The sequence below is a fragment of the Myotis myotis genome, unplaced genomic scaffold, assembly GCF_014108235.1.
Source record: "Myotis myotis isolate mMyoMyo1 unplaced genomic scaffold, mMyoMyo1.p scaffold_m19_p_18, whole genome shotgun sequence".
Taxonomy (NCBI): domain Eukaryota; kingdom Metazoa; phylum Chordata; class Mammalia; order Chiroptera; family Vespertilionidae; genus Myotis; species Myotis myotis.
Window position 1 is genome coordinate 12,849,780 of NW_023416322.1, and position 14,164 is coordinate 12,863,943.

The window sequence follows — 14,164 nt, forward strand, 5'->3', positions numbered from 1 at the left end:
CGCGCAGCCCGCGGATCGCGGGGCCGGGCCCGCCCCTCCCGCTGGCGGCCTCGGCGCGTCCTCCGCGCTCACGCCCGCCCGCGTCCCCGCCATCCAGTTGGTGCGGTCCATGGCGAGCACATCATGGCGATTGAAGGTAAGTGGAGGCCGGCGGCGGGTGGGAGGAGGGGGACGCTCCGGGAGCGGGGGCTCGGGGCGCCCCGGGGGCCGCGGCGCGGGTGGGGCCGTCTCCGAAGTGCGGGGAGCGGGCAGAGGAGGCGCCGGGGTCCCGACCGCGTCCCGGGAGGCGAGTGGGCGGAGCGGCGCCGTGGGTGCTGGACTCGCGCTCGGCCCTCGCAGATCCGGCGGCCTCGGCCCGTGGCCCCGAGCGGGTCGGGCTGGCAGGTCCGGTGCGGGCCGCCGCTTCCTCCTGGCGGCGCCTAACGGGGCTCCCGTGCGGTGTTGCAGACCCCGCGGGACGGGCTGGGGAGCTCGGGCCGCGGGGTGTACCCCTTTCCGTTGACCTCGCTCCCGCAAACCATCCTCCCGCAACACCCGCCTTCCTACCAAACTGGGAGTCCCGTTTGGCGGTCCCAGCCCCGGCCCCCCTCGGTCCTTGCCCTGAGCTGGTGCTGGGCTGCACGCACTCCTCGTCCATTCCCCTTCTGCTTGCTGTTGGAGGGACCAGGAAATTCGCAGGGAGGTTAATTTCCTCCTCAAGTGGTTTTTTCTTAACACTCGAACTGCTGCTTTTTTTCTTTACGACAACGAGAGGTAAATCCATCTTTACAACAAGTACACACTCTGAGAAGCCTGTGTATATTTCAGTCCTGTAAGTGTTACACTTCTCCTGTTTTCGAAAAGGAGCTGAATTAATTTCCTGGGTGAGGTAGTTGACATCAAAGGGTATTTTTCTCTTGTTTCCAAAACATGTAACTGGAATGAAGTGCCTACCTTTTGCTTTGTGTTTAAGGAGGATATTGTGAAAATGACTGTCACATGCCTAGGATACTTGGTGAAAGACTGTAGCATCTTCCAGCTCCTCTGTCTTAGATGAACTCAAACAAGGAAAGCAGTTGGTGAAATTTCCCCGCGTGTGTTCATCTGCACGGATGTGCCGATGGCTGTATCGTTGTTAGCCTAAATTTTAGGTGATCCTTTAAGTGAAACTTTCCAAAGCACTTTCTCTCTAGGTGACTAATCGCTAGTAGTACACGTGTTGGGGGCTTTTTTTTTTTTTTTTTGTCAGAGCCTGTGGATTCCAAATTTGCTTTAGCTGTGTGTTTACATTTATCTTATTTAGGGAAGAGATTGGTCATTCAGACAGTTTTAAGTATCTACTTTAGCTAAAATGATGGAGAGCACCGGGTATAAGATTTACCTGTAATCCTTGATATTCTTGTAATCCAGGTCAGTAATTTCAATCTTTTCCCCTCGCTGTACTTTTTACCAGAGTTAAAAATCAGGAAGCCAGATCCACTGATTGACGTTTTGTACTTTGTTTCCCCAACCAGTTTGTGGTAGGATTTCTTCCCAGGTGATAAAGGTAAAAAGGACTCTGCCGAAGGTGAGGACGAATTAGCCAAATAGTATCCAGATTTGATTCTATAACTTGTAATTTCTTTTTTAAAATATATTTTTTATTGATTACAGAGAAGAAGAGATAGAGAGGGAGAGGAAGATAGAAGCATCAATGATGAGAGAGACTCATTGATTGGCTGCCTCTAGGATGTGCCATGAGCCTGCAACCTGGGCATGTGCCCTGACTGGTAATTGAACCATGACCTCCTGGTTCATAGGTCGATGCTCAACCACTGGGCCACACCAGTCGGACTATAATTTGTAATTTCTTAAATATTTTGCAGTTTTTCCCAGTACTTCCCTTCTCTCCCCACCCTCTACCGTGGTTAATTATAATTGATTCTTTTTTCATATCAAGATGTTGGCATTTTGCTCTGCCCACTAGTGCTTGTATGTTTAAAGAACAAGATTGTTAAAAGTCTCATATTCTAGAGATTCTTCTGTGTGTGAGATTCTCTTGTAAATGATTTTATACTTAAGCATTTGTGTGAGGTTTCATTATATAAAGATCAGGAATTATGTCTTTTCCAGTTTGGTGAAGAAACTATAGTTGATATTAACATTTCAAATGAAGATGTCAGGTTAGTTTAGTTTAAGTGCTAATTTTCACATACTAAAGCAGATTTTGTTGTTTTGTTAATCTACAACTAAGGTATTTTTCCCATTGATTTATAGAGTAGAAGGGAGGGAAGGGGGGGGAGAGAGAGAGAGTGAGAGAGAGGGAGAAAGAAAGAAACATGGATATGAGAGACATATCAGATTGGTTGCCTCCTGAATACACCCCAACCAGACGGGGGATCGAACCCGCAACCCAGGCACGTCCCTTGACCGGGGATGGAACCTGAGACCCTCCGAGCATAGGCCAATGCTCTAACCACTTAGCACACCGGCCAGGGCCTAAAGGAGATTTTTAATGCTGTGTTACAGAGTAAAATGAGCTCTGATGAGGACTTTGTATTGGCGGCATCTTAGAATTTTAGCGTCCCAAGAGGGCGTCTCATCCTACATTCTTCCCAATGAAATGGTTCTTAAAACATCCAGTTACTTCTTTCATTTAAGTCAGTAGACTTCTTGAGCACTAGTTGTACTCGATGTTCTGTGCTAGACACTGGGACTATAAAGGTGAATAAGACACATTCCTGCCCTCCAGGAGCACGTATTCTAATGAAGGAGACAGCTAATCGTAACCATGCAATTACAGTATAGCATGAGCACCAAGAGATGGATCATTCTCCTTTCGTGTAAAAACATGCAGTGATGTTGAGTTCATTGAATTCATATGCTGATGACCATTATTGAACATTCTATGTCAGTGTGGAACTATAATTCTTATAGTTCATAAAGCCTTTGCATTTGACCAAAAATATGCCATTCAGTAATGTTTACCTATGTAGTGTTTCTAGTTCTGCTGTCTGAAGAATAAATTACAAGTCCACCGTTCTCATGTGTATAACATCCCTTCTCTCATTTGAAGACATCTCTTAAGCATTTTCTTTTCTAGACAAAAGATCTAAGTCTTCCTCTGGATGGTCTATAGTTGTATGTTTTAAAGTTTGAAATATGATATTCTATTCCAGATGCACTGTTGAATAGCGTATGTTAGAACTTATACCACTCCCTGACTTGTGGCTAATATTATTAATGTAGCTTAATATTAGAATAGCCTTTTTGAAACTTCATGTTGGCTTAGGTTGCAGTGGTTCTCAACCTTCTGGCCCTTTAGATACAGTTCCTCATGTTGTGACCCAACCATAAAATTATTTTCGTTGCTACTTCATAACTGTGATTTTGCTACTGTTATGAATCGTAATGTAAATATCTGATATGCAGGATGGTCTTAGGCGACCCTGTGAAAGGGTCATTCGACCGCCGAAGGGGTTGTGACCCACAGGTTGAGAACCGCTGGCTTAGGATGAAGTAGCAATCAACCAAAACCCCAGAAAGAATCTCTTTTACCTGGACTACTTTCAAGTCATGTGTCTTCAATTCCTTGCCTAGCTGACCAGTGTTTTTAATTGAAAAACATCATTTATATCTGTTAAGCATACTCTTAATTAACTCTGGCCTAACATTTTAGTCATGGGTTTAGACTTTGAAGTATTAAGGGTCACTTTTATTTCCTCATCTATGTAAAATTCTCATTGTATAATACCAAGTAGTCATTCATTTTCGTTTAGCAATCAGACAGGTAACTGCTCATCAGTATTCAGACAAATATAAGGTGATGATGGTGTTACCACACTGAGCAAACATAATTTCAGTCAAAGGTGAAGAATTTAGTCCTATCCTAGGTAAAGATACAAGTTTTTTTTTTTTTTTTTGTAAATATATTTTATTGATTTTTTACAGAGAGGAAGGGAGAGAGATAGAGAGTTAGAAACATCAATGAGAGAGAAACATCGATCAGCTGCCTCCTGCACATCTCCCACTGGGGATGTGCCCGCAGCCCAGGTACATGCCCTTGACCGGAATCGAACCTGGGACCTTTCAGTCCACAGGCTGACGCTCTATCCACTGAGCCAAACCGGTTTCGGCAAAGATACAAGTTTTAAAAGGTATTTGGAATATTAAGAGTAGTTTACAGATCCTTATTGTTATCCTAAAGGTCTGATGATACCAGGTTGTGAATCACTGGTTTAGTCTTGCCCAGTGATTTTCAACCTTTCTCATTGCATGGTACACATAAACTAATTACTAAAATTCTGTGGTACGCTAAAAATATTTTTTTTTGCCAATCTGACAAAAAATAGTTATAATTTTGACTGGTCTACTACTACTATTACTACTTACCTGCCCTTTTTGCTCCAAAGTGACTTTTTAGAAAATCAGGTGCCTTTACTTGTATATAAAGATTTCTGGTACCAAGAATTAACCAATCTGATGCAACCTATGTGATGTGATCAGTAAGATGCAATTCTGTTATATGATCTATATGCTTATGGTTCAAGACAGGGCATTTACACCAGACGGCTATTGTTGTGTTGGCTATTGGGCGTTTTTGTTGTTTTTTGTTTGTTTTTTACAATCTAAGGGAAAAGAGGTCAGTGCCCCTGATTAAATAGTCAGGTGTTGCATTTTTAAAAAATTCTCAAGGCACACCAGTTGAAAATTGCTGGCCTAGCCTATCAAGACCTGTAATTGTTATCCAGTGTTTTAAATCTTCTAGAGTTGGCTTCTGTCAATCTGACTTTGTTGACTATCTTCTGTTTTTTGAAGTCTCCCTTCCTCTCTTGATTAGTTACTTCTCACTCTATCTAATGTTCTTTGTATTATATACACACTGCTAGGATTGCACACACTGAATAATTTTGTAAACACTTAATAAATTTGTATCCTTAGTCTGATTGTAGATTTCTAGAAGATAACTATTTGTTTTTATACTCCTTAGATTTTTCACTGTATCTGAATATAGTGTGTACTCAACATATGGTTTTTGAATTGCTGTGATGGAATTTTTTACATTACTAGAGGCCCAGTGCATGAAATTTGTGCGTGGGTACGGTCCCTAGGCCTGGCCTGATTAGGGCCATCTTTCCCAGCTTCCCAAGCTGGCCCTGCCCCCCACCGCCACCCACCCCAGGTCCCCATTCACCATCGGGCTATCAGAGCCTGCTGGCCAGGGAAAGGGACTGAGAGGTGGTCAGTATGCCTCATAGTGACTGGTAGAGCGGTCGTGTTGGTCATTCCACCATTAGGGTCAATTTGCACATTACCCTTTTATTGTATAGGATTTACATTGATTGCATCCATTGCCAAGATATTTGACTAAAAATCTGCTATTCAGTAACTTCTATCTACTCATCCTACTATGCTTTCTGAGGCAATAAAGTAAAAGTTCATAATTAATTAATTAAAAATACACAGAAATTTTCTAGTTTATATTTCCAGATAGTAGTTATATATTTTGGATGTCCTATAGCAGTCCACAATGTTTAGCTTGGGACATTCAGAATGTCCTGAACTAAAGTTGTCATCCCAGCCACCAAATCCAGCCTCCATACTCCCTACTCCATGCAAATTTACCATCTGAGTGGCATTTTAAATAACCAGACATTCGAGTTGCACCTCTGGAAATCAATCCAGATTGATTATAATTATGATATAATTCACCCCCCCCACTCGTTAATCACTAAGTTATACCAATTCTACATCTCAAATTAATTTATGACTTATTCTTCCATTTATTTCCTTTCTCTCATTAAGAGACTTGTATTGGTTTACTAACTTGTCTTCTTAACGCCAGTCTTAAAGTTCCTTCCAATCCATTTTCTAAACTATTGCTAGTTATCTTTATAAAATGCAAATCCACATTATTTAAAACCTCAGGAGAGAGCTGGTCTTTCATGATCTGGCCTATGCCCTTTTTTCATCCAGCCCACATTCTTTTGTCTCTTCCATAAGAAAATCAGAAGACTCCTCGTGAAAATGTTTTGGTGAAGTAAAAATAATAATTTTTATTGTTAACTTGCTATATTTTAACCTTGACTACTTAACCTTTCTGGGTAGCATTCTTTTAAATTGTAAAAGAAAGATAAATTAGAGGGAATGTGTGTGTATGTATGTATATATTTTTATTCGTAATGCACCTTGCAGTTAACCACACACTTTGACACGTATTTTAAAAATCATCAGTACAGTTCTGAAATGCTCTTCAAGATTTGTTGTGACTCCCAAGTTAATTTCCAAGGAAGAATTTGGACTTCCAAGAGCCGTTTAAAATACTGAATTAAAAAAAAAATGCAAACTAGTCTTGAGAGAAAATATCACACTTCTTTTTTGCTTTCCATGTTATTATCAGAGAAATGTCATTACAGTGTAACAGGGTACAGTATAATTCTAGTTCAACACCTATCCACAGACTGACAGAGTGAGGCAATTTTTTGAACAGTTTATTTTTGGGGGATTTACAGTTCCGTTTAATCAGTGATGTTCCTACAACAGGTACTTTGACTTTAGGCAGCAATAAAATTTCTGATGTTCCGCAGAGATTCAAGACATGTTGGATATTAGGTAGATTTATTCAGAGACCTCTGCAGGTACTTTTTAGTAATTGACAATTTAAGATTTCTTTTCTGATTCACTAAACAAAATTAGACAAAAATAGGGAACACTAGAGAAACAGTAGTATTTCATTTTTTGTTGTTTTAGGTGGTATTAGAATGCAACAGCGTATGCCAGTGTGGAAAGCAGAGAGATTGACTTATGTAATCTGTTGAGTAATATTATCTGCATTATTGCTTTCTTTAAATCGAATACATACAGTGTTTGCACATAGCATATGTTAGTAGTGGAGTAGATTGTCTTCATGGATTTGATTTCCATTTTGCTGACTTTATTCTTTCTGCCACAAATCCTTGCCAGTTACTACCTAACATGAAAATGCCTATATAGGATTGGACAGACTACTATAAATAAAACACTGCAAGTTTTTGAGTAAAATGATTACATGCATATGTCACATATGCAGTAAAATCTTGATATGCGTATTTTGTATATGCAGTTAAATCTTAATTGAAACCTAACACATTGGAACCATTGATTTACCATTTTTTTTTTAAGAGAACATAGTGACAGCACAGAAAGCTGTTATATGGAATTTATTTAAAAATAAACTTCTAGGATCTATATGTATATTCAAAAGAGTTTCTTATTTTCACACTTTGAGGGCTGTATTAGAATTCTCATTTACAGTAATGTGAGTCATCAGAGGTAGAGGATTTTAATGAAATATTAAATTATCTTCCGGATTCTGAACTTACTATGCAAAATGCACACTAGTAGCTTTACAAAATGATCTGGTGCAGTAGTCAAAACCAAAAGGTGTTCTCAGTGAACGAGAAGATTAAGTAGAATGCCTTTTGGTGAGCCTATGTTATTCAGGGCTTTATGGTATCTTAATGAGCTTCTGACACTCACAAACATAATTAAAATACTGAATTAAAAAGTGATCAAAAGTGGGAAAGGTTGATTACATTTGTGAACAGTAAATTTATATACGATAAAATTTATACCTCTTAGAAAGAATGATCAAATAAATTCATAGGAGCACATATGAATTAAAAGAGGTACTAATGGATCAAAATATTTAGTATGCTTTGCAAATCATAAAGTGCTCTAAGATATTGTTTTGAAAAGAGATAGTTGGTTATTCTATGTTATACTGACTTGGTGGTGAGTATATGTCTCAAAATTTAGACTGTTATTGGATAGGAATATAGATTAAAGGAGTTTGTAAAAGTAAATATAGCAAAGACTAATTCAAATTGTTTTAACTCTACAATAATTGCTTAGTAATAACAAAAAAGTAAAGAAATTGCAATTTGGGAGGATAATTCTCAGAGAGTTGGAAACCCGAAAGTTGTTTTTTTTTGTTGTTTTTTTTTTTAAGAAAAAAACTCTAAAAAGACAAGTTAAGAAGTATGAGAAGAGTAGCATTTATTTTGGAATATTTACACAGGTGGTTGTTAGAAATGAAATAATTGATACTGTGGAAAGAAGAAAACGTAGTCTCCCCTGTTTCCAGGGTAAATATAAGTTTTCTCTGAATTTTGTATCCTATCTGTGAGGTGTGCCAAGGGAAGTGACATATTTTGGTGCTCACCATGGGCCAGGCATCATCCATCCATCCATCCATCCATCCATCCAGCATCTCAGTTGAGGATGGATGCATGGCACTACTTCTCCCTCTCTTGACGAGCAGACATCTGTTTTGTTAAAGCGTTTCCTCCTGCCCCCTCCCTGCCCCCACCAGTTGTGTACTTGGCTTCAGAATCATTCTCAACATCGCCCTCTATCCCCACTCTAGCAGCGACTTTTATAGAATTGGTATATAAGATAAAAACTATTTTCTTTCCTGGGGTGGTTATTATTACTACTTTACAGATGACTTGAGTTATTTTTACTCTTTTCTTACTCCCAAGATGAAGTAGCAAGCATGAGGCTTACAAAGACATACTAGTATATAATGCTAGGTGATGCTGACTTTAAAATCAAACACTATGTTTTCAGTTAGGGACTAAAATTGGTGTTATTCTTTGAAGGACTTAATTAGGGACAAAACTAAAAAGCGTCTAGTGATTATTATCTGGACTAAATGGGTTAAGTTGGTTAGGGGACTTGGCAGTATTAATAGGACATATTTAAAGTTTCATACTTCTAATGTACGGTAATTCTGCTTAAGAATCCTCCTATATAATACAAGGGTAATATGCAAATCGACTGAATGGGAGAACAGCTGGTCGCTATGACATGCACTGACCACCAGGGGGGCAGGTGCTCAACGCAGGAGCTGCCCCCTGGTGGTCAGTGCGCTCCCTCAGCGGGAGTGCCACTCAGCTAGAAGCTGGGCTGACAGCTGGTGAGGGCAGCGGTGGTGGCAGGAGCCTCTCCTGCCATCACCGCTGGGCTAAGGATGTCCTACTGCCAGCTTAGGCCTGCTCCCCCTAGACATTAATTTAAAGGCTGTGACTACATTAATGCATGTGTTTTGGAGATAAGTCTTTAGATGAGATGGAATTTAAAATATTTGTAAAGTAGCCTTGCAGTGTTTGAGAAGAAATTAATAAAATCTGTAAATTGTAGTGATTTAGGCTAATGGTCAAAATAAACATGGTAGAAAAAAATAAAGTCAGTTTTAAAAAGGACTCCTAGATCCAGTTTGAAGGAACTCAGTCTTTGGGTTTAATTCCATTTTTGTATCTCTAGGTGTATTTTGATAGGAATCCAACATCACCATCTATTTTCTTTGTGTAGACATGTGGAAAGCACATACTTTATAAGTCCCCACACCCTTTAAAAATCCCCAGTTCCCAGGCACAGCCTCAAGTATGTACATGTCCAGACACAAACACACACATGCACACATTCACAGCACACATGTGTGCATCCACACACATCTATTTCCTCTTACACCTATTACTTATGCCAATTGTAGAGGATTATGCCGGTTTACATTAGAGTCCTACATGGGTTTGCCTGAGGGAAAAAGATGGTAACTGTGACTAAACTTGTCATTTTTCTGCCTTTTTCTCATTTCCATGTTGCTGAGATGATTATTTCAAGAACATTGCTACTTGAAATAATTGGAGATAAAACTATTATCTCCAAGAATAGTTTTGAGAAATTTACTTTTATTTAAATTACCTTAAAGGGTTAGAAAACAATTGCATAATTTTTGCTTTTTATAAAAATGAAGAAAAATCGATTTTTATTTTCTCACTCTGTTAAACCCAGTATTGTAATTATTTTTTCTGACAATTAACTAGTGACCCTGGGCAACTTTACTTAACTTTTAGTGCCTTGGTTTGTTTATCTATAATGAGCTGGACAGCTTTTTTTCTGATTTCAAGAGTCTTATATTCTGTCATTCTGTTATGGTCTCCAGTTCTTCATTATTGTTATTTCTTTGAAGTAAATTTGAGGTGTGAAAAATTATATGAATTCATTTGGGGGATGATTATTATTTTAGCGGAAGATTCATCTCTTTCTAAAGTGATTGATTACTTTAATCATTCTCTCAAAGTGTTTTAGCCACTTCTTGAATTTTGGAGGCTCCTCAAAAAATTAAAGGAACTGCCATATGACATAGCAATCTCACTCCTTGGTATAATGTATCCAAAGGTAATGAAAATACATTGAAGAGATATATGCACTTACGTTTATTGCAATCTTATTCATAACTAGTAGCCCGGTGCACAAAAATTTGTGCACTGGGCGGGGAGGGGGGGTTGTCCCTCAGTTAGTAAACATTTATCAGCACAACACTGACCACATTGGTGGTGGTGGTGGTCTTGTCAGAATGTGTTATGTTATGCAGATGAAAATCTATTTAAACAGATTTGATGTAGATAATTTCAAAGATGGAAGAATTGTCCCTGTCAACTATTTTAGTTGATTCATATCTTACTAATTGTCATCATTGCAAAGTTTTCAGTCCCCATATGGATTGCTGGATATAATAGGTCATGTGCTGTCCCTGTCCTTTGTAGCCCTTGTTACCTTAAGGACTCTAGTTTTCCACTTACAGTGGGGCCTTGACTTACGAGTTTAATTCGTTCCGTGATGGAGCTCGTAACTCAAATTACTCGTATGTCAAATCAAAAAGTGAACGAGTGAGACACGTGATGCTGGGCTGATGTTGTGGCATTCACTGTGACGTTCGCTGAGCCAACTAGTGATGGGGTATCTGAAGCTTGCTCGTAACCCAAATTTTAGCTCGCAACTCAAAGCAAAAAATCCGCTGAGAGATAGCTCGTATCTTGAAAAACTCGTTAGTCGGGACACTCGTATATGTTTAAGTACCAACCTTACTGGCTTAAAAATGTAAGCTTTTAACACTGCTCTCTCTGTTCCGTATCCTTCCGATGAAAAGTGGAGTTGGGTTGCAGCACAGGAGAGAAATTCAGAAGGGGAATATTGAAGTAATGACTGCAGTAGGAGGAGAGGGAACCTATTTCCCTGGCCACAGGCGCTGGCGCCCTGGACCACAGGACTGTCAACTTCTCCGGGTGGCTGCAGCCTGGGACCTCGGGCGGGTGGCTTGTCCGTCTCCTGGGCTGCAGCCAGCCGTAGGCGCTGGTGCCTGGACCAAAGGTGGGCGGCTGCTTCTTCTGGTGGCTTCTTCTTCTTCTGTGCTTTCAGGGAGGGCAGTCAGTTATGTGTATATGTGTGTGCATGCAAACATAGGCATGTACACGTGTGTATGTGGAAATCTGCTGGGCAAGTCAAAACCATAGAAGAGTTGCCCCCTATCTCTTGAATCTTCCAGAGATATCCCCCACTTTTTTATTCTATCACTACTGAAGAGTCAGTATTTGCAGCCAGCCAGCCAGTGACTCTCTCAGTGTCTATTTCTGACTTCTTCTTTCCCTGTCTGTCTTCCAATCCCTAATCATATTTCCACCTGGATGCATCATTTTTACTCCCAATATGCTGTATAGAGAAGGAGTCAGGATGCTGTCTTCCCATGAATACTACTCAGTAACAAACCAATTGCATTTTAGTTGGGCAGTGCCCCTACCCACCCTTCAAATCCCTTCCACCATGCATTTCTGTTTCCCTTTTTGTTTGTTGGATTGTTCTGCTGCTCCTCCTCACCCCACCACCTTTGGATCGTAATGTAAAATTCTTTTACCATGTCAAGAAATTATTAAAAATACAGGTACTTTGAAAAAAAAATACAGGTACTTCTCTGATCACCGGCCGGGGTGGGGGTGGGGGGCAGGGAAGAGGCAGCTGCTGGCGGCCCGCGATCTATGTGGTAGCATGTAGCGGTCAGGACCCGGTCTCATGGGGTTTTACCTGCGCAGTTTGAACGGTGCTGGCTATCTATGTGGCGGCACGTAGCGGCCAGGACCCGGTCTCACAGGTTTTACCTGCGCAGTTTGAAAGGTGCTCGTGATCTACGTAGTGGCCAGGGCTGCCTCTTCCCTGTCCCGCCCGGCTTCTCTGGTCACCGATCACCGGCTGGGCGGGGCAGGGAAGAGGCGGCTGCTGGCGGCCGCTCCCTGCCCCGCCTGGCTTCTCTGATCACCGGCTAGGGGGTGGGCAAAGGCGGCCCTGGTTCTCCAATCACAGGCCACCTGGCTCTTGCCTCCCGCCTGGGTTTCCGATCTCCGTCAGCGGCAGGCGGCTTCTTCCATCCTTCCCCTTTCGCCTCCCAGCATTGCGCCTACGTATGCAAATTAACCGCCGTCTTTGTTGGCAGTTAATTTGCATATCGCCCTGATTAGCCAATGGAAAGCGTAGCGAAGGTACGGTCAATTACCATGTTTATCTATTATTAGATAGGGTAGCCAAGATATGGAAACAACCTAAGTGTCTGGCAGTCGATAAAGATGTGGTATGTATATGTGTACAATGGAATGTTATTCAGGCATGGGAAAGAAGGAAATTCTACCATTTGCAATAACATGAATTGACCTTGAGGGCATTATGGTAAGTGAGATAAGTCGGACAGAGAAAGACAAACACTGTACGATATCACTTATATGTGAAATCTAAAAAAGCCTAACTCATAAAAACAGTAGAATTGTGGTTACTACGGGCTCAAGGGTGCAGGAATTGAGGAGCTGTTTTTTAAGGATATAAACTTGCAACCAATAGACAAATAAGTCCTGGAGATTAATGCACAGTATAATGATTATAGACCAGGGGTGGGCAAACTTTTTGACTTGAGGGCCACAATGGGTTCTTAAACTGGACCGGAGGGCCAGAACAAAAGCATGGATGGAGTGTTTATGTGAACTAACATAAATTCAAAGTAAACATCATTACATAAAAGGGTATGGTCTTTTTTTTTTAGTTTTATTCCTTTCAAACTGGCCGGATCCGGCCCGTGGGTCATAGTTTGCCCACGGCTGTTATAGACAGTAAGATAAGATTGTATTGAAACTTCAGAGATGCTAAGGGACTAGATCTCAGTTGTTTCTGCCACATACAAAAAGGTAATTATATGACATGAGAGAGGCATTATCTAATGCTAATGTGGTAATCACAGTGCATTTATTAATGTATAAATCAACAGGCTGTGCATCTTAGACTTACACAATGTTATATGTCAAATATATTTCAATAAAAATAATCATATCTTTCCCATTTATTTGCTGCTATAGTCTTTTCAGTGCTATGAGCAGTTATACGCATGGGATAAAATAACATTAGACCATTGTCAATTGAGATGGAGTAACCATTTCATCTCTTCTGCATGCATGGTCTAGACAAATGTAAAAAAAAAATAATCATTCCCCTATGTATTGGAGATATATATATATATATATATATATATATACACACACACATATATATACATATTTGATTATAAGTGTATCAAATCACAGTGTACAATATTATATGGTGATTATGCCTCAATAAAGCTGAAATTAAAAAAATAATCATTCCTGTTATGAATTATATTCTTAAAATCAGAGAACTCCTTTTTGGATTACCATCATATCTAAGTTGAGGTATGACTTGCCTTTTTCCTACAAATGGGTCATTTTTCAGATCTACTTTTAGAGATTTTTAAAAAGGCATAAAATTTGTAGCCTTTTCACTTCCAAATGTGTATACATTAAAACATGCATTTAACATATAGAATGCATATTTTTTTCCTTACAGTCTTCCTGGTCTTAGGAAGGATTGAGGAAAAAAGGACTGTTGACTTAAGTGTCTGATACTATAATGAAGTTTATTTAACTTTTTGAGGTTTTTTTTTTTTGTACTTTTAAAAGTAAGTTTTCCCCCAAATTTTACTTTTATTGTTTGGCATTTGGTTATTGTTAATATTCCTTTCCATTTCAGTAAAACAGTGATTGCTCTTGAGTCTCATGTGTACATCAGTGAATTCTCACTTGGTTAAAATTTTCAGAACAAATAGCAAGAGGAGTAGAGCACACTTTTTCTTTCTCTAGTTATGTGATTTTTGTGCATACATTGGCAGATTTGACAATTATTGATTCTAAATTTAAAATATACTAGTTATTGCCTTAGCTTTTTATTTATGCAATTCTTTCATGTGTAGGTAAATGGAATACTTTTAAAAGTGTGAGTTAGTTTTTATTGTCATTCCGCAGTATGGAGAAAAGTCGTAGAATATAATAGTTTG

General features: G+C 39.8%; 1 non-coding gene across 1 annotated transcript; it reads left to right on the forward strand.

Moving 5' to 3' along the window:
* Positions 1 to 13,148: 13,148 nt before the first annotated feature.
* On the forward strand, positions 13,149 to 13,283 carry LOC118673818. Its single transcript, XR_004973491.1, has one exon. It is a non-coding gene; the product is annotated as a small nucleolar RNA SNORA20 (small nucleolar RNA).
* The last annotated feature ends 881 nt before the right edge of the window (positions 13,284 to 14,164 follow it).